This window comes from Etheostoma spectabile, chromosome 20, assembly GCF_008692095.1.
Source record: "Etheostoma spectabile isolate EspeVRDwgs_2016 chromosome 20, UIUC_Espe_1.0, whole genome shotgun sequence".
NCBI lineage: Eukaryota > Metazoa > Chordata > Actinopteri > Perciformes > Percidae > Etheostoma > Etheostoma spectabile.
Window position 1 is genome coordinate 16,831,056 of NC_045752.1, and position 20,001 is coordinate 16,851,056.

A 20,001-nucleotide genomic window follows, 5' to 3' on the forward strand; every position below is an offset into this window, starting at 1 on the left:
TTGCCCTGGTTACATCAACCATGATAGGAACTCAAATCAACAAGCTATGAACGTCAAATACGGTTTGGGAATCCTCAAATTGTATTATATAATATATAATTTTTACTTTCACTACATTTACTTTTATATCTATTTAAATTATCTAACGAGGCTATATTTTGAATTTCTCTGTAAAGATCTTTGGTCAACATTCGTTGCTACATATCATTTTTCATAATTGTATACATTTCTCTTGGAGGAACTTTAGTCAACATTAGTTTTTTGTTTTTTTTTCGCTCTACAAATACATTATCTGTCTGCATGGACATTAAATGAAAACCAGAATGGCATGAACAATGACTAATGCAGTTATGTCACACCTCACACCAAATATGACATTCTAGGAAATACTCTCTTTGTCAGATCAGAGGGTTATTTCAGTCTTTACACTTCTGTATTGATCCATAATCCCATTACCTTCCTCAAGACCTCTTTGAGTTATGTGCGTAGTGTAAGTAGAATATTTTGTGTGTGTGTGTGTGTGTGTGTGTGTGTGTGTGTGTTTGTGTGTGTAACCTCCCTGTTATTGATCAGTCCTACTGCACCATGTCACATAAACACAGACTGAATATGCATCTAAAATGAAGGGACTTTCATGGCTGGCAGGGTGCGGCTGCCCCTGAGCAAACTCCCCCATCAGTGTCAAGATCCATCTAACAAAAATTTTCTTTTGAAGAGAATCCTGACACCTCCAGATTAAAAAAAAAAAAAAGAAGGAAAGAAGAGAAGATATTCAGCTACCAATAACAATCAGAGAATTACCAGCAATGGCAAATGTATTGGCGTAACAAAACCAATCTGACTTTTATTGGACATAGAGGGAACTGAATATTAAGCTTACACTAAAGCCAACAATCCAAGCATAAGATTAAACAGGGATCAGGCTGTGTTGCACCCTGTCCCATATGTAGCAATTACCCTACCATCGATGAAAAACATGCATTTGCATACACAAAGGAACAACTCACGCTGCGCCCAGAAAATGGCAAAATGAGAGCTAAGAGGCCACAAAAACAACAGGAGGCTTAAACCACACAGTCTTTTTCAGGCACACTGTGATGTTTAAATGGTATCCTGCTACTTCTCTAATTCCTGTGGTTCCCTCCACCCACCCGCTGGTTAGGCGCTGTGTGTAGTAACTCATCAGTGACGAGACTAGGCAGGATGAAACACAATTACCTTGCCTCCATCTGTCATCTTGCAAGCTCTCTCTCTCTATATATGTATATATTTGCACACATACACCAAAACAGCCACTCATCACACGCACAATACATTATCACCCATGCAGAAGTCAATAACTTCCAATGTTTGCCTCTTTACTCTCTCCACTTGTCACCCTCCAGATTTAGAGTGTCCCAGTGTCATTACCATCAGGCTGACCCCACTCAAAGCAATCTACACCACCCTCATGTCCCCCTTTAACAACCCCATCATCAACATCACACAAATTACTGCACCTGGATGCTGCTACTGTAGAGGCGCAGGCTGTAATCCAGCATCACCAGGACTGAACATTTTTGTTTAACCCTATTTCAGGGTAGATTCGATTGAAGGGCTGATGCTGTCTAACACCTGTCATGATTATGTAGTTGACTTGATTTCTTGGGAATTTTGTAACAAATTTCAAATTTTGACAACGTTTTGCAAATAAAAAAATAGTAAAGAGTAAATTCCGGGCCCTATACTATCCCTGCTGTGTCTCACTAGTCAAAAAAAATGAGATTCATACATGGCTTTAATAACATCTATCAGCATTCATGTGCAATACTGTAAAAAAAATCCCTTCTTTCTCCATCAGTCAGATCTACTTGTTATTCTATTTACTTTACAGGCAGGGCTGAACTAGCCTGTCTAACGGGCCCATAAAACAAGTAGATCGGCCAATTCGTTTTTTCTTTTTTGGTTTCTTACACTGGCCGGCTGGGCCATCACATATTTAAACCCTTTTTACTTCGGGCTCAGTGCCTTCATCCAACAGGACATCTGGGAAAACAGAGCCGAAATAGATAAGACAAAACACAAAGGAGGCTCAGAGAAATTGTGGGCCCTTAAGGCAGACGCTCACGAATGTGTAAAACATCCTGCTACGCTTGCTGCAGGACCTTCTTCCACCTGTAGCCGATGATGGCACAATGTGGAGGACGGGGAGAGGGAGAGAATGGAGGGAGGGTAAAACTTGCAATAATTTACAGCACCAAAATTAACAATAATCTAGAGACGGATGCTGGTATACGTGCAAAAATTACACGTTTGTTGCAAATAGCTTCAACATCTACAGTATCCGGCCTTGTGTAGCAACAGGTAGAACTTAAAGGAGGAGAGCTGGCTGGCCATGGCCACCGCCGGGCCGGGGAGCAGGCATGGGACTGGGCATGTCATGATGACAATGATAATGATTACTTTATTTTTTTTTAAGATTCTTTTTTGGGGAATTTTAGGCCTTTATTCAAAATGACAGTTTGAGACGGGAGAGAGAGGGAGAATGACGTGCAGCTGTGGCAAGGAGCCTTCGTACATGGGTCACACACTCAAACAGGAAAACTATCCATGATTACTTTAAGTAAGTAATGGCGATTGATGACAAGATGACAAACTCCTAAAGTGAGCCCATCAATTATTGCAGGTGTTTACTCAGTCAATGTCAGATGCAGTGCAGCATAAGCTATTTGTCATTGTTTTTGTAGCTATAGCATAGGAAGCTGTACTGGTGGGTGGTGTCTAACGGGTGGTGGGTGTTGTCTAACGGGTTGTGGTGGGCTGGTCCGGCCCAAAAACAACAGGGCCGATTTTTCTGTCCCAGTCTAGCCCTGTTTACAGGTCATTAGAAGAGCCAGATCATGTACAGTATGTTATTTCAAATGAAAACTCAACAGAAAGCAGGAAATAAAGCATTTGATAACTGAACTTTTGGAAGTTCCCCAGAGTTGTTTGATGATTTATTTGTTGCATTCATACAGGCACGGATTATCAAACGAGTCAGCATATTAGCTTCCTGGATCCTTATTTATAACGTCACACTTCCTGCTCTTGCCAGAGCCGTTAAAGCTTCTACATCAGAGAGTCTTGTGCATTTAATCCCCAGTCTTCCTGAAGTGTTTCTCAACATGATAATTGGTGGATGATACAGCCGCGCTGCAGAAACCTTTCAGACTAAATGACAGACTAATTTAGGTGTGATATTATATTGTGTATCAAATATATTATTACATCTATAGTATGGCATAATTGTATGATGCAATAAAAAACAAATTCTGTTTTTTCCTTCCTTTTTTGAGGTTCAAAAGTTGTCATAATGACACTTTGGTGAAATAAAACAATACAGTGGTTTGTAAGGTGCTGTGAAGGGTCTGTATGTTTGATCAATACTGTGTCTGTTTTTAATCCCTCATGTAGATATTGAGCTGTTAATATGGAAAAGGGTTAATTTATCTTTTAATATAATATCTCCACTTACACAGGGATGTGAGCCATCATCCCTGAGGTTCACGAAAAGGCTTTTGTGAATGAAAAGATGAGAAAGCGTGACAGGGATCCTTTGATCGATATCTTCACATGAGCCAAGATGGTGATTCTTTTCACAGGAAAATTGCCCATGATTGTACGTGTCTATGTGTGTGTGCTTGTGAGAGAGAGAGAGAGAGAGAGAGAGAGTGTGTGAGAGTGTGAGTGTGAGAGAGAGAGAGAGAGAGAAAGAGAAAGAGAGAGAGAGAGTAGCCTGTATACGTGTGTCTTCCACGTGTATGTAAATGGACAAGTGACCTAATACATCAATCACGCACTGGCAACAGCATTACTGACAAGCAGTCAGTGACAAATCCAGTGGGATTCCTCCCCACCTCCAATGCGCAGTGAATGCGACACTGGGCTTTGGGGAGTTGGAGAAGTGGGGGGAGATAAGTGTAAAATCACCTTGTCCAAGGGTATGGCCTGTACAGATCAATATCTGTAAGAATTGATGCCAAACAGTGGAGTGTAGGTGCATCTATAGTGTGTATGTGTGTGTGTGTGTGTGTGTGTGTGTGTGTGTGTGTGTGTGTGTGTGTGTGTGTGTGTGTGTGTGTGTGTGTGTGTGTGTGTGTGTGTGTGTGAAATATGGCCCCAAGGAGTCAGACAGGCTGAGGATGAGCAGCAGCTCCCCCTGTTGGATAGAACTAACTGCTGACGTGAATAATACCAAGGCCTCAAACTAGAATGCTGGTTTAGGATTATGTGACCATATAAACTACATCTCCATTTCAACCAAAGTTGACAACAGATAACCCACTTAAAATATTCATATTCAATGTCCACAATGGAGTACTTTGTTCACTGAACAATGAATATACTGAGTAATCAGTGTTTTATTATATATTCAGATATGCACATATACACACATACACACATATATATATATATATATATATATATATATATATATATATATATATATATATATATATATATATATATATATATATATACATATATATATGTACAGAAGAGGCTGGTTTACCAACCAACTTAGAAATACTCGTAAGCTAGTAAGTAGTAGTATGTAAGAAAGTAAGTAAGTAAGTAAGTAAGTAAAGGTATGCTGGTATTACAAGCAAAATAATAAAAAAAACAAAACTTTTTATTCAGAACGGTTATAGGACTTATAGCTTATAGCATTTGTGTTGCAACTGATTTAACTATCAGACAAGCATCAAGTTGGACAATTGTGTTAGCAAAATACCCTGAAGAATACTTCTGAAGATATTTGTGCCAATGGTTACAGTCAGGATAAGTTCTGAAAACAACATTTTCAAAATGATTGCATTTATTAAGTTATTACAATGAATTATTAATTAAAATGAATACATTTATAATAACTTGTTCAAAATGAGTTACAAATGTATCTGCAACAACAAGAGGGAATAAGTTCGGTTGCTGCATTGGAAAGATGAACAAGTTGATTTGAGAAAGTACTTAAAACAAATTAAGGTTGAAATATTCTTGCTACAGTGACAAATTATAATTCACTTTGAAAAAAACTCAAAAGGACTCAATTACTTCACTGTTTGGTGAACCATGTTTTAGAAGCAGATCACATTTGTGTTGTTGGTAAAGGAGAAAAAAATAGGGCTTTTAATTATTTCTAAAAATTAGTCCTTGAAGGAAGTAAACATATTGTTCTGAGGGTATTGTTATTATATTCCTGCTTTTGATAGATCATCGTGCTGCAGCAGGTGTTGGTGTTCTCTCTCTACTTGGTTGACAGTATTTTGAATTGGGTCTAATTATCTTTTTAGTCTATTCAGATTAGTGCCTTTGAGATTGGGTCAATCTTTTGTTTTTTTATTAATGCACATGGGCCATGACGAGCTCTTGTTACTTTCTCAAAATCTTTTAAATTTGTTTAAATTTTACATATTTTAATCCTGAAAAAATATGTTAAATCAAACAACCACATAGTATTCCAGCAAAAAACACTCTACACGTTGCACAGATTGTAGGAATAGTGTTTGTTTGTGTGTGTGTGTGTGTGTGGAGACCCAGAAGCTCATGTCTGCCACGGGGCACCCCGGCAGGTTAATCCAGCAATGTGTGTACATGATGTCTGGTTTGTGTAGAGCTTGTTTACAGATGGATACTGCTTTAAATAACCTGATTTTGGCTTTGGAGCATTCACATTTAATTTGTGCAAAATGTACAGTTTCTTTGCCCCCGCAGAGATCCTTCCACCACAGTCATCCATCTACTATTTATGTTCAGCAGCAGTCATAAAACCTCCACCCTGTCCTTGCACACCTTGGGCCCATTGATGCGTTTGATAGGTGCTGCCTTCGGTCTGACATTATTTGGCTCGTTTTTCATCTTTTCCTCTCTCTCTGCTCATAGCAAACAGCCTGAGCGAATATATGTATGTGCGTGGGTAAGAGTAAGAAAGAAGTGTGTGAATGTCAGTCAATGTCAGTGAGTTTTGAAGTATCTGGGCATGTGCATGCATTCTTGTACATTTATCCATGTGTAAGCAAGGTAAGAGAACAATATTTCACTCCGTGTAAACTGTCTTATAGCGCGACAAGGGTACTTCCCTGCCTTCCCTGTGCTGTGATGGAGAGGACAGTTAAAAAAAACATGCTATGCTATGGAAGCATAACATATACTGTAAAGTGTCCAAAAAGAAAACAATGCTGTAAGTCCTTCCACGCCAGTGAATTTAACACAGAACAGCACTCCCCATCAAGTGCCACATTAACTCTTCTCCTCAGGTGGCAATTTTCACCTGGTTACAGTCAACAATAAAAAAGAAGCTCTGCAATCCTGTGAGTGTGTGTGTGTGTGTGTGTGTGTGTGTGTGTGTGTGTGTGTGTGTGTGTGTGTGTGTGCGTGTGTGTGTGTGCGTGTTTGACTCATGGGAAGCGCAGCTGCAGCACAATGGGAAAGAGAGCAAATTGAAAGCAGGTAATCACGCACATTGCTAGTCTATTGTGCTACTTGCACTCAAGAGACAAAAAGTGGACAAATGGAGTGTAGGGGATATAATAATCTGAGTTGTTGTCCTTCCCTTTGCCATTAATCTAGTATGGGCCTGTCCCAGAAAGGAGACCATTGATGGAACTACTTTATTGTGGCAGTGGGTTGCCTTCCACATCTTCTTTATTCACAAAGTAATCACTTTGAGCTCGTCTCCCAGCATTCAGGATTCATCTGTCCTCATTGTTCTGTCACTGTTGACCATTAAGTCAACTATGCACCCGCTCTGTCTCTTTCCTTTAAATTATATGGTAAGAATTCCAGCAGTTCATTTGTAATGTTGACATTATAGGGGGAGAAATAGAACCCAGGCCCCGGTATAGCGATTAAGGCCATATCGACAACTGAATTATTTCCTGATTGGCTGGCATGAAGGTTGGCCTTGGTTATCCTGCCTCTCAGAGAGAAAGCAATTCCCTTTAAATACTTTCCTGCTCAATATTTTCCCACTTCTTCTCTCGCACCTATGTATTCCAGCCTTCCTTCTCTTTTTATTTATTTATTTTTTACGGCAAAATCCATCTACAGGCATGAGCTCATTTCCCCAACCAAAGGGCATCGAAGGTTGGACCATATAATTCTACATTTGTCCTGGAAACAGAGGAAGACGGCACATGAATCACTTTTATGGCCCCTAGTGTGCATGAAGCATTGTCGCTACATCCGCTATAATATCTTGTCATTCACACAACGCTGAATGCCACTGCACTGCTGCCACTTTCGCTGTGAGGGCTTCCATGTTCCAAGGGAAGAAAATGATGACACCCCTCCTTGCAGTAATGATAACATTTGGAACCCAGGCCACGAGGATGATGGGTAAGGGACTGTCAGGCTGGCAGCCATTGTCAGTCAGCTGCAGTCACAGAGAGAGAAGGCAAATGCCAGGACGTCTGACGCCTCGCTGCATGCCACTCTGTGTCTGACAGCTGCCAGCGCTGCCCAAGAGCCGGGGAGGTTCAAGAGAAAAAAGGGAAGCGGCGTCTTTGAGGCGAGCTGCCATGTTACCAGGCCTGGGATGGGGACGAGGTGGGTGACGGTGTGCAAACAACACACGCTTGTCAACACAAAAACTACTGAAAACACGTGCACAATGGGACAAACAGCCTATTGAAAGAGTCATACTATATGTTTATGTTGGTACATCTGAGGCAAACACACATGTGCATAACCAAGGCACACCATCAAAGTGTAATCACTCGTCTGTCATAACACGGCTCAACATGCCCTGCTGCAGAAAAAGTGCTTTCCTTTAACCTGCTTCAATTACCAGGCTGACAGAGAGTAAATGGTTGCCCTATTACTGCTGTGGGAACATTGAACCTCCTAATGCCTTGAATGGGAAGGGTAAAGCGTTGGACCTGGGTGTCAAAGAGTCTCTTTGGAATCCTTTCAGACTCACCGGATGGTCTTTGAAGCCAATCAAAAATCAACATCCCCTCATCTGAACACATAGCCAGGACTTTAAGAAGGAAAATGAACTTTGAAAAAAAAGGAGCTACTTCTGAAAATGTAACACTTCTGTGAGCAGGCTTCACACAATAGAAAATATCTCTTTAAGTCCTGGTAAACACTGCAGACTTTTAACAGATTCTTCACAAAACATTTCTTCGATCTATTTTCACAATTCCTCAAAAAGAGTGGTCTCTGAGGCTAAAGCACACATTTTTCTAAGCAGTTGATGAGGAACTGTAAGATGCTTTATTCCTCTGACTGCCTTGCAGAGAGATTATATCATGGAAATAAATTACATTACGGCAAATGAAAGAAACCACTTTTATCATGCTCTGAGCAAAAGTCTAACTGTCTAAATGTACACAATTTATATTGAAAACTATAATATAAAAAATTCTACTAATTTATAATTGCTTTGCTGACTCCCACTTTCCTCGTTTACTGAACCATTCCCCATTAAACTCTTAAACACTTTTATCTGGCAAAAACTCACACTGTGCAACAATTTTGCATGGCACTTTGTGCTAACTTTGCATCCAAAAGTACAGCTAAGTCAGGTCAACTGGGGCATAATAACATCATAAACGCCAAGATGTCCTTCTGTGAGGCTATGCCTACATATCCAAAATCTGTGCATGTCATGCTTTCACTGTGAAGTCTCCACAAGAATGTGTATGATAGTGAAGCATGGAGAGCAGGTGAACTGGGACTGTTTTAAAGAGTGTACTGTACTTTCAGATCACCATGTTTAGAAGAAGATGTCCAAGCTCCATTAACCATAGCTAGCGAAATGACAGCCTACCTAGCATTCAAGCCCTGACTATCTGGTTATTCAGAGATCCTAAATCTGTACAGTGGCGTGATGAGTTTTTTTCCCCTAATATGAGCAATATTTCTTGTCTTGTGCTTGTTGTGTATTGGGTTTGAAGCCAATGGGCATCAATCTTATTGAATTAAATAGCGTTAGTCATCTATCTATATTTTGACACAAGCCACTGGCAAAGCAGGGATTTTTTACTGTGGGAATGAGGGGTGTGATCTCAGCAGTTTCTGACAAATGAAATGCAATATGTTTTCTGCATTTTGGAATTGAACAAAATAAAAAGAATTAATCACCCACATTTGCTTCAAAATGTTTTGGGTGCTTGATTTATATTCTGAATCCGTTACGGGGGGAAACAAGCACAACTAGGAGTTTTGTGTTTGCCAAGCTGGCTGTTTACTTACCATCAGCAAGAACTTGAGAGTAAACAACATGCAAATGTAGGGCTTTAGCAATGTGCTAAACTGATACTTTACATAACCACATGTCTGCTCACAAAACAGCTATCTTCTGTAGTGCAACACAGACGTGGCAGATGCTCAGGCACTCTATAGCACCAAATGCTTATCCAGCATCTAACATTGCTAATAAAAGAGAGAGGGAACATTTATCCCACCAGTGACACATTAAAACAATCACAGATTCTGTTTGAAGTAAGATCCTCCAGGACAACACACAACGCCCCTCCCTATGTGCATTTAAATCAAGCTGGCTGTTTACTGAAGCATGCCCCACTGACTTCCCCCTGCTCCTGGCACCAGCATTGGGTATCTCTTGGCGGGAAAAGAACACAGTCCAGCACCCGTGATACTGCTGCACCACATCCCCAGCTGCCTGCCCCTCGCCAGGCCCTAACTGCCACCATCTGACTGCCTTTTGAGTCCAGTGGCTCTGCAGCAGAGACAAAATCCTTGGTGAGAGTGAGTAGGTAAAGCAGCCCCGTTGCCCTTCTCGCCTGAGCTCAACAATCCGACTTGTCTAACAAATTGCTCTTAGCAGCTGCTCCCCAATCTGCCTGCTGAGTCGAGCGTTGTGCACTACTGCCACCACCGTGCCCCACTTCCCCCCACCGCTGTGTTTCTGCATAGACACCACAAGCGAGGCCATAAGTGTGGCACCAGTCAGCGGCGAGTCACTCTATCCTCTACTGTATAGCTCCCAATGGGGGAGAAGTGACACAATCTGCTGTTATTCATCTGAATACTGTAATATATGTCAGAAAATTAATCACTTCAGCTGCTGCAATTTGCGTAAATTGTACATACTCATACTGCTTTGTTTCATGCCTTCACGACAAATTGCCTGCTGCAAAACAAATGAGGGGATGCTGTCAAGAACGGAATTTCTGTTTTTCAGAAAATGTACAGTCAATCTCAAAAATTGGAGGTAAAAGACAAACGACTGCTTGACCCTGTGGATCAAAATGTTTAGACAAAGTCACAGAACAATGGCAGTGCACAAGCTGAACCAATATTTACCTATGTGTACGTGGCACCATGTAGTTCCTGCAGCAAATCCTCCATCAAAATAGAAATGCGCCAAGGTACCAACGCGCCTGACTTAAAAAGGGAATGGCAGATGACACTCTGAATGTTATACTGCATGTTGCGCCCAAAACACACCTATGATTAATGAAGACACTCAGTACAACCTCTTTTGAACCATGCGCCCATGCACAGACCCTTTTTCCACCGTTAAACCAGCAGTTTGGTTTTGCACGCTCCCGAAACGCACCTGTGCCAAGCGCTTCACGCGGTGCACTTAGATCATTGAAAAAGGGCCCTCATTAGAATCATAGCTAATATATAAAAATTGAGAAATGCAGCTTTAAAGATAGACTCCTAATTTTGTTACAGCACAAATCCCCAAATTACCACTCTGATCCTTGTTTTGAAACTCAAAATGATTGAAGACAGTTTCAAGACATCAAAAGCAAGTTGGGTACATTTGGGGATTTGGCAATTAAATGAGACACTGCAACAAAATAAGTGAAGTTGTCAGAAAAAAAAGACATTTGAAGTTGAGGGGCTTGTTATTGACTTCTATTTGGGGCCAGATACACATGTCAGGGGTGGAGACACCCTAACCCTTCCATAATTGGTTGTTCCCGGTATCTGTAATGATGCTGTTTACTTGCCCCTGCTCTCATGCTAAAAGCTAGTCAATTTCCCCTGGAAATATGAAAAATAAAGTAGACTGGCCAAAAAACATTTTACATAGACTTCTTTGGAAGCCATTTGCCCATTTTCAGTAATGGACACAGAGAGCTGAAAAAGCCAGGACGTTAATTATAACTCAACACATCGGGGGCAGCAATTGCTGACGGTTTACAGCCCGTGGTAGCCTACCACATGAAGTGGTTTAAAAGACCAAACTGTTGTACTGAAGCAGAATACCACTTATGAGTCTTTATGGAGCTGCTGCCTAGGAAAATGAAAATCTTTTAATACAACAAAGTTGCTTCTGTCATGTTTTCCTTGCATGTTTTTTTTTAAGTTGGAGAAATATTTTTGTCACATTCAGCTTTACAGTGTTGAAATATGATATATTTGATGTGATGAAAGTGGAGCACTCGTCAACACTTATTCATTTAGAAAGGCTGTTGTCCCGATGTGTAAAAAGATCTTATTTCACTGACTTCTTCCCATCCTTTTTTATTTTATTTTTTTTAGACACTGGGGTCAAACCTGTCAGCCTGACATTAGTATCCTTCCTTTTTTCCAAAATGTTCTGTGTCAGCTGTGTTTCCACTCATCACTATGCAGAGAAAATACAACCTCTGTAACAGAAATGATGGGCCCTGTCTCAAAGCATAGCCTTTGCTCTCCAACGCACTTGGCTTGGCCATTCAATTTCTCATCATTCCTCTTTTCATGCTTGTCATACCTAGCTTACAAGTCGACCATTTTACTATGATCTGCTGTTTCTTTTTAACTACTATCCATAGCAATTTACTATCTTCTATCTTCTATTTAAAATTGGGACTGACAACCACAAACTGGGCCAAAGGGAAACAGATTAGATTAAAGACCGACAAGACAAGTTCAAACATGCTGCTGAGAATCCACTGTGGACCTGAACTGCTCCTGTCTAACAGCTGAATCCCAACAGGAATTACATCCATTCGTTTTACTGCATAAAGCTCTTTTAAGGTCTCAGTTGAATTGTTAGTTTCTATATGTATGTGTGTAAACTGTCAGTGTTTGATGTAGGCTGTCCTGGGAATGAGTAATTGCCAATGTCATTCATAGTCTTTATAAACTCGCTGTTGTGAGCTGTAAACAGGATGAATTCACTCATGAAAATGACAACCAAGCAGTAAAGACATCAGCAGAGTTAGTGCTGTTGTAGATTACTTCTTTGCACTGTAAAAATGCTTTTTGAATACCAATGATGTTGCAATGTTGAATAATTGAATAACACTTGTGACTATACTGTATGTGTACAGTTGGACTTACAAGCTTGTCACATGGGTTGCTCAAAGGGTCAACAAGAGAATACAACTATGTTTCAATATGTAGATTTCCATCCCTGCTTTGAACTGTGCCCCTGTGCAAACGCGATGAGGAACTTTATGTAAGTACATTAAACTACCATAGCTGAGTAGTAAAGAATTGTAACTCATTAATAAAGGATTAATTGAAGCCACATGTATTTATTATTGCTCCAATTCTGCATCTCAGGAGACAGTGGAGTTTTAGTTGGGTGGTCATGATATACTGGTATTGACAATAAACGTGATATTAAAAAAATAAAATAAAAATAATGTTAATAATACACCTATGGAGTGTGCGACCCATGTGCTGAGGTTCAGTCCTTACCGCAGGGGGCTGGGTTTGAGTCCGACCTGCGGCCCTTTGCTGCATGTCTTCCCTCTCTCTCTCCCACTTTCCTGTCTTCAGCTGTCCAATCCATCCAAAAAAGCCTTCTCTGTCTACCTCCCTACACTCATATTTTGATGTTTAAATTCCTTTGCTAAAAAGGAGACTAAACGCCCAATAAACAAAGTTAAAAAGGAATTTGAAAGATATCCTTGAACAGTTTTAGACACGAATTGTGTAGTGAAAATCTAATTTCATAACAGCCCTACTTTCAAGAGAACATTCATGTCAACAAATGGCCAAGAATTCAGTTTTCAGTTTGTTTTATAACAAACCCTGACATATTTTACTAAAATAGTATTTAACTGAATTATGTGTTTAAATGGTATATAGTGGAGTGGTAATCCTGTGTTTATGAGTAAATTCTGATCTTAATTATGAATTGCTGGTTATGAAAAAGTTGGAGTGCTACGCGGTTGTATGAATGAGAACTCTCTAGCAGCCATGTACTGTATTGCCCAATTATCGCCAAAAGCAACAGCACCCATGAATAGTTTTGTAGTTTGATTGTATCCAATGGAAATGAAAACAGTTCTTTTTATGTTTTTACAACGTTCATGACATCCTCTCCCTGTGGGTGGAGAATACACATCAAGAATCAGGGGGGAGGCTATTGTGTCTCACACTCTCCTATTCAAGCATCTGGTCCATTGCAGCTTAAATATCGTTTAATCCCTACATCGCACAAGTCACAAGTCATAGAGTATCATTCCAAGAGTGAAAATTACCAAGTATGTGGTTTCTACCACTTGCTAAACAATGAAACTCCTAACTATGCATCAGAAACAACACCATTCTGAATCCATTATATAAGCCTCCCATTAAACCTACAGAAAATATAACTTAATAGCTTCTTTGTCCTTTGTGTTCACACCAACCTCCGTACCCAGACAAGTCTCGTTATTATTCCTAAACTATTTCTGTCCCCTGCAAGAAGAGAAGATTGTGCAGAATGTACAGTATGCAATGCATCATGTGCAAACCAGATGAAGTTTGACCAGTGGCACTCACCATACCCATCAAGGAGGGGGACAGGGGTTAATAGGAAACTAAACTGCAGTGCCAGGGAACTTCTTTTCCAGGTTTATGGGCGAGATAATAAGGCTTCATGCCACAGGTAATTACTATCATCAAATCTGTGAACACGGTTTTTTTTTATACAGTAATGATCCTCCGCATGTATCTAACAGACACAAGTAAAAAATTGTCATACTTTCCAGACAATGTCAATGGACTACCAACAGGCCATAATAACCAATCACACCTGCCATCAAAGGTGTTCATTACCCTGCTGTCATTTTATCCATCTATGTGTCTCATATGGATATTTACATCTATCTCAAGGTCTCTCTTAAGCAGCACGATGCACGTTATGTTATGCCAGGATCAGATTACACAATTTTTTTTGTCTTTCACGACAGTCACTATGTCAGACTAGACAGACATGTTGCCAAAAAAGGTTGCTGTGTCTTGGACAGAAGAGAGGCAACGCTACAAGAATGACACCGACCAGCCCCCAGAGTGATTATTGTATTGCGTGCTGTCATGAAGATCACGCGCAAGTTCATTCAGCAACTGCATGGCCTATTTCTCGCTTAACAAGTTTTTGGGGAAATATCTTAGATTATGTCACACTACAAGAGGTAAAGGCACGTGTTTGTCGGTCCCAACCCTCATTATCAGGCACAACTTTTAACGTTTGTCTGTGACATGTCTGTCGGATCAAAATCTGGCTGAATTTGTCTGATCCTGGCCTACCGTAGGTGAAAGGAAGACTAAAGGCATTATGTAAGATAATCGTTACTCTGCATGGTGTAGAAGTCAATCAAAAGTTGATCTACTTATGTGACTATGGTTGAATGGGAGTGAGAATGATGGTGGAGGACAATCAGTTGATTTCTTTTTTTCTTTTCACAGGGGTGTGCTTTGGGAAGGGTTCTCTTTATCGACCCTAAGGTGGTTAGAATGGCATCTTGTGTCCAAATCCTTTTCTTGTGTTGATTCTAGAACTTTCACATTCCCTAGGTAGCCAGAATTTTTTTTCTTGCAAATGAAAGCTGACGTTGCTTACTGCTGGATGTGTTATAAAGCAGTTCTTTGCATAGTAGTTCAAACAATTCATTGTTGATTTGGATCTTTTCATCACACTTTGGAGATTTAATTTAATGTATACTGTATATAAAGTGTAGAATTCCACTAGCTTTACCCTCTAACACTCTTTCTTTTTTGTTTACAGCATTATCTGCTTCCATTTATTGCAAAGTGGTTTGTTATAAAAACACAAATACTAAACATAATTTGGTGAATTTTATTTTTAGTCCCTTTATTTTCATTACTAATCATGGTGTCTGCATTGACCTTTTTTAGCGTTTAACCTACGGTGCTATGGCCTATAGGACAATGCAATAAATCCACTGATTGGTGCCATTCAGCAATGCCCCAAACATGCCCCGCCTCTCTGTTATGACAGCACTGTCGGTAAAGCATTGCATCATTTCCTTTACTGTCATCCGGAGGGGTCTTCTGAAAATTGTTCTCCTTCTGACTCTTGCATCCGGTGTTCATGTTCATGCATTTACACATGCATAGCTATGTGGGCATGCAGCATATTTGCACATACAGTATACAAACAGATGTGTTGTCCATTCTAAAATCATCTCATTTGTCACTCTCCTCACCCTCGCTATCAGGGCACCCTAAAGTGCTTTTCTTTTCTTTGTCAGTGCTTCCATAGCCTCCTCCAAACCTTTTTTTTGTCAGCAGAGATTTTGTCTCCCCTTGCTCTCTGTTTTCAACTTAGAAAAACAAGCTCACACTCATTTGTCAGTGTTCCCTTATCTGCAGCCACACTGTGTTCTCAGGACCTCTCTACAACTCGGCTTACTTGGGTGGGTGGAGTAGAAGTTTGTGGTGGTGTGGTGGGCGGAGGGCTAGTGAGCCAGAAGTCCAGTGCCAATTACCTCCACACTATCCTACCATTCCAGAAAGCTCTCAACTCAGACATTATATTATATATTATGTTATATTTCTTTTCTATAATGCAGCTACATATGATACGAAGATGGAAAACAATTAGGTCTGTTGATGCAGCCCAAGAACCAGAAAGAAGAACCAGAAAGGCATTTGTTACATTACACACACTTACAAACACTCACACTGTCTTTTATAGACCTGAACCTTGAACTTATACCTTGTCAAACGATAGTAAATCCTTGAGGTATAGCACAAATAATGCAGCTCTCAGATCTAATATGGAGACCTGCTATGAAGGCACAAGGGCAGAGTAACATGAATCAAATCTGCATTCTTTGTGGTGATTGCCCTCACTGAGCAAGGAATTGCTTCTTGCTTCAAACGCCTTTGTGTGGGATGTGATTGTTGACTTCTCATCAGCTTAAAAATATGTTTGCAGCCTATATATGTATATAACGGTAATAGATCCAAAGAATCCTAGTACTGGCATGTCAGATATAGCATTTACATATTTACATTAATGTACAAAAAGGAGAGATAACGATGGCTGTAGGGTGGAATATACCCAAGAATGTGTAAGAAAGGCCATGAAATGCATTGCTATAGAGCATGTTTACTACCTCTGTTTTCTGTTTGGCATTTGAAGGTGTCATGTTTGCTAAATGCAGAAAATGAATGGGCAAAGCTGACTCCTCCATCAGGAATGTCACTCTTGGCACCAGCCCCAGCAGCACTATGGCCAATGCTAGAAGGATATGAATGAAGAAAACAGAGGAAAGACACCCCCTAAAGCCACTTTAGCCGCATCCTAAGGATGGCAATCATTGGCAACATCTCTCGTTTCACCACTTTGGGCCAGAATGTAACATCTCAACCAACTATTGGATGGATTGCCATGAAATGGTGTAGTTCAAACAATTATGGTGCACAGAGGATCACGCATGAATTACGTTGGTCACTTCCTGACATATACTCTAGCAACATTTTGGGTTTAAGTAAAATATTACAACAACTGTTGGATGGAATGCAAGGAATTTGGGTTTAGACATTTCTGCTCTCCTCAGGATGGGTTGATCTTCTGACTTTTCAGAACAGAGCTACAGGAATAAATTGGTCATGCAATGTGAAATACTGCAAACAAGTTAACAAACCATGCTAAAATAACTTGTTGATCTTTGGCTTTGAGCGGAACATAGTGAGCCAACTGTATAGCTTCACAGAGCCACTGGCATGGCTGTAAACTCGTAAAGTCTTTTTTCATTAAATTCTACGTTTCAATTAAAAAAAAAATTAGATTTTTATTTTGATGTATAGTGTAAAATATTCTGCAAATGTATGGCAAAGCTTTTACCAAAAGTATTCAAATATTGAGCAAGTGCTGTCACACAAGTGTGACTGCTTCTAATCCCAGAGTGAATTTTCCCTGATTTCTCATTCAAGTTGAGTTTCATTTCAGCTCTAGTCTCATGAAAAAATGTTCTAGGTGTTTTATATGAACTAGCCTGAAAGCTCCTCTGGTCCAAACCATAATTAGCTCTGGTAGGCATAACAGACTTGTGGGCATTACAGAGTCTTGCTGATATAAAGCTGAAATCCTTTCCAGCGGAACTGACACCTTGAACACAGGACAGAATAAAAGCTTCAACAAAAAGGAGAGACTGCGTTGTGAAATCTGTCATTTGCGCTTACATCTTGTTGTACGCAGTCCAAGCTCACAGGTACAGTCATGATCAGATGGTGAGCGAATAAGAAAAGACTGAGAGAGTGGGAGAAATGAGAGGAAAAGCTCTCATTGCAGTCTTCACCCAGTCAACGCAACAAGGTAATTCAGCAGCCAGAGTATTATCGGTCTAATCCAGCTATCATTTACACCCACACATTCATGGTTGGCCGGTGGACACATTAAGGATTTACATGCAGGATTAGTTGATGATCGTTCCTGGGAGATGAGGACAATAGATATTCTGACAAATGAGGTGACCTCCAATATCTTGATGCTGAGAAGGAGAGCACATGTACAGTACAGGTTGTGAATTGATACATGCTAGTTTTCACCTTGTGCAATGTCATCATAATAGGAATTATAAGACTTGTTTCTTGACAGGTTCAGGCTCCTAATGAGGCTACTCACTGCATCATTTGTTTTAAAAGGGATACCTCACTGATTAGCAGTAAGCTTTGTATCAGTAGAAATCTGGTAGTATTTTCAAATGACTGTGCTTCTCTCCCTCATGTCCACGAGACTAGATTTCTCTGTATTGTGTTAGTGGAAAAAAGCCTCTGAAAATTCATTTAGCGCCATCAGAGGCATTTTTGCCGAGAGGCTGTGGACTACAAGCCAGCTAGTTCTGCATGTTTTCAACCCACCCAGAGGGAGTGGGACCGTCATTACCCAATGGACTGGTGCAGAAATGGGGTGCTTTTATCCAACTACTGCTAACTGCTGGTGGAGTTTGTGAATGTTAAATCCAGACCATTCTACATTTCACACAAATTCACGGCTGTGTTTATACTCAGTGTTTACAGCCCACCCAGCGCTAATGCTACCGCTAATGCGTTAGCTGAACTTTACCGAGCCTTTAATGTGTGTAAACTAAATGTAACCTATTTCATATGTTGTTTTTATATAATGAAAAGACAATGACAATAAAATTCATTTGACTTGACTGTCTCATCTCTAGTATGTCTGTAAACGGTAGACGTGGCTTGGGAGTGGACTTGAAGGAAAGCGAAGCAATTGCATACTGGGAGTTGTCGTTTTTTATCCACATGAGCCAAAAAAAATACATTTTCTGTCTTTTCTTGGTCTAGAAGGCACCAACTTCTAAAAAAAGTTTTACTACATAAATGACCCAATTTAATAAATATTCATCTTTCCAGTGGTGAAATATCCCATTTAGGCATTTTTATTTTACAGTACAAATCAGTATATTTTACATTGAGTACTGCCATGTAAAAGCACCAAACTACTAAAATAAAAATAACTCCATTACAAGTAAAAATCCCCAGCTGGCTCAAGCTGTTTGAGCATACAGACATTCTCACTTGCCCTTCTTTCAATAATTCATTTGGTCCAGAGGGGAGTTTGGTGGCATATTCCAGACTGCCTGCAGGGATACCCCTCTCCTGAAGACAACATGTGTGTAAATGTTGATGAGTGCATGCAAGTGTGGCTCTGAAAGTGAGAGACAGAGAGGACCGAAAGGGCATGTAAGATAACAAGTTTGGGGAGGAGAGGTGTGGAGGGCAGCATGCGATGCATGTGGAGAAGCATGCTGCGCCATGGTGCCATAATAAGAGTGATTAAAACAACGCCTCAGGTCAGCTGTGGATTGGGACAATGGGAAGGATAGAGACAGCCAATCACCATCTGCTAACAGTGTGCTGACTTTGCCCACCCCAGTAGTTAAGGAGACACTCCTACAGTCCCCCAGGGTATGTGGCGACATGTGGCCTACTTTTTTAGTCACTTTACTGACACGTGTACATGCACACATCTTTAGGTACCCACCTAATCAATCAAGAGTGTGGTATTAGTGTAAGTAAGGAAGTGTAAGCCTCACTGCTAATCCGAGATATTTGTGAGGTAGTAATTACATTTGTGAATGTATGCATTCTGGCTGTGTCATCCTATAAGTTAAATCAATAAGATGAGGACACTTTGCCGGTGCTCAAGCAATACAGAGTTGCGGTTTTACGGTTCACAAATCAATACAGTTTACTTTATAGAAACGATAAATTGGTCCTCCCATGTAGAGTTCCATAAGTGTGTTTATTGTATAGCATGTGTGTCTATTTGCTAAATTATGCAGGGTGATGCCAGCACTGTGCTGTATACTGTTTTCTTTTTGAACATACTATATGCAAATAACTTTCACACTGGTAACATAGCCCTTCAATATAATGCAAAAGAGGAAGAGGGGAAAGCACATTGTCTTCTTTAAGCAATTGTGTATAAAATACTTTTATACACAGTGTCACTCTCTATGTAATGTGCACCTTGAGAATGTAACACTTGCTGACTCATGTCAAAGCAAGCATTATCCTGGCATGCACCGAGGGACCCTAAGAGCACAATGGGAGTTTTGTCTGAAATGCTGTTTCAGATGAAGCAAAATGTGATTAATAATCCATTAGTAGAAGACGTGCAAGCGTTGCAAAGCGGAGGCAAACAGCAGACGAGCTGCAATGGAACAATAAGGGTAGGTCGAACTTATTGAAGGTAGAATAGGCTGTATGCTTGATGTGTTTTTTCCGAGAGATTTGATCTTAGTGGGTCCCTCAGTGGGGATATATTCATAAAACATAAGAAAATACACTATTTCTCAAAAA

The 20,001-nt window shown here is 40.3% G+C and overlaps 1 protein-coding gene and 1 long non-coding RNA gene across 2 annotated transcripts in view; both read right to left on the reverse strand.

Moving 5' to 3' along the window:
* Window positions 1-20,001, reverse strand: part of alk (ALK receptor tyrosine kinase) — a 397,773-nt gene that overhangs the window by 284,823 nt on the left and 92,949 nt on the right. The gene's annotated exons all lie outside the window — the stretch shown is intronic.
* Window positions 1,107-18,249, reverse strand: LOC116669880 (uncharacterized). Its single transcript, XR_004326897.1, has 3 exons — window positions 18,071-18,249; window positions 15,852-15,856; window positions 1,107-1,119 (listed from the first exon to the last, which is right to left on the reverse strand). It is a non-coding gene; the product is annotated as an uncharacterized LOC116669880 (long non-coding RNA).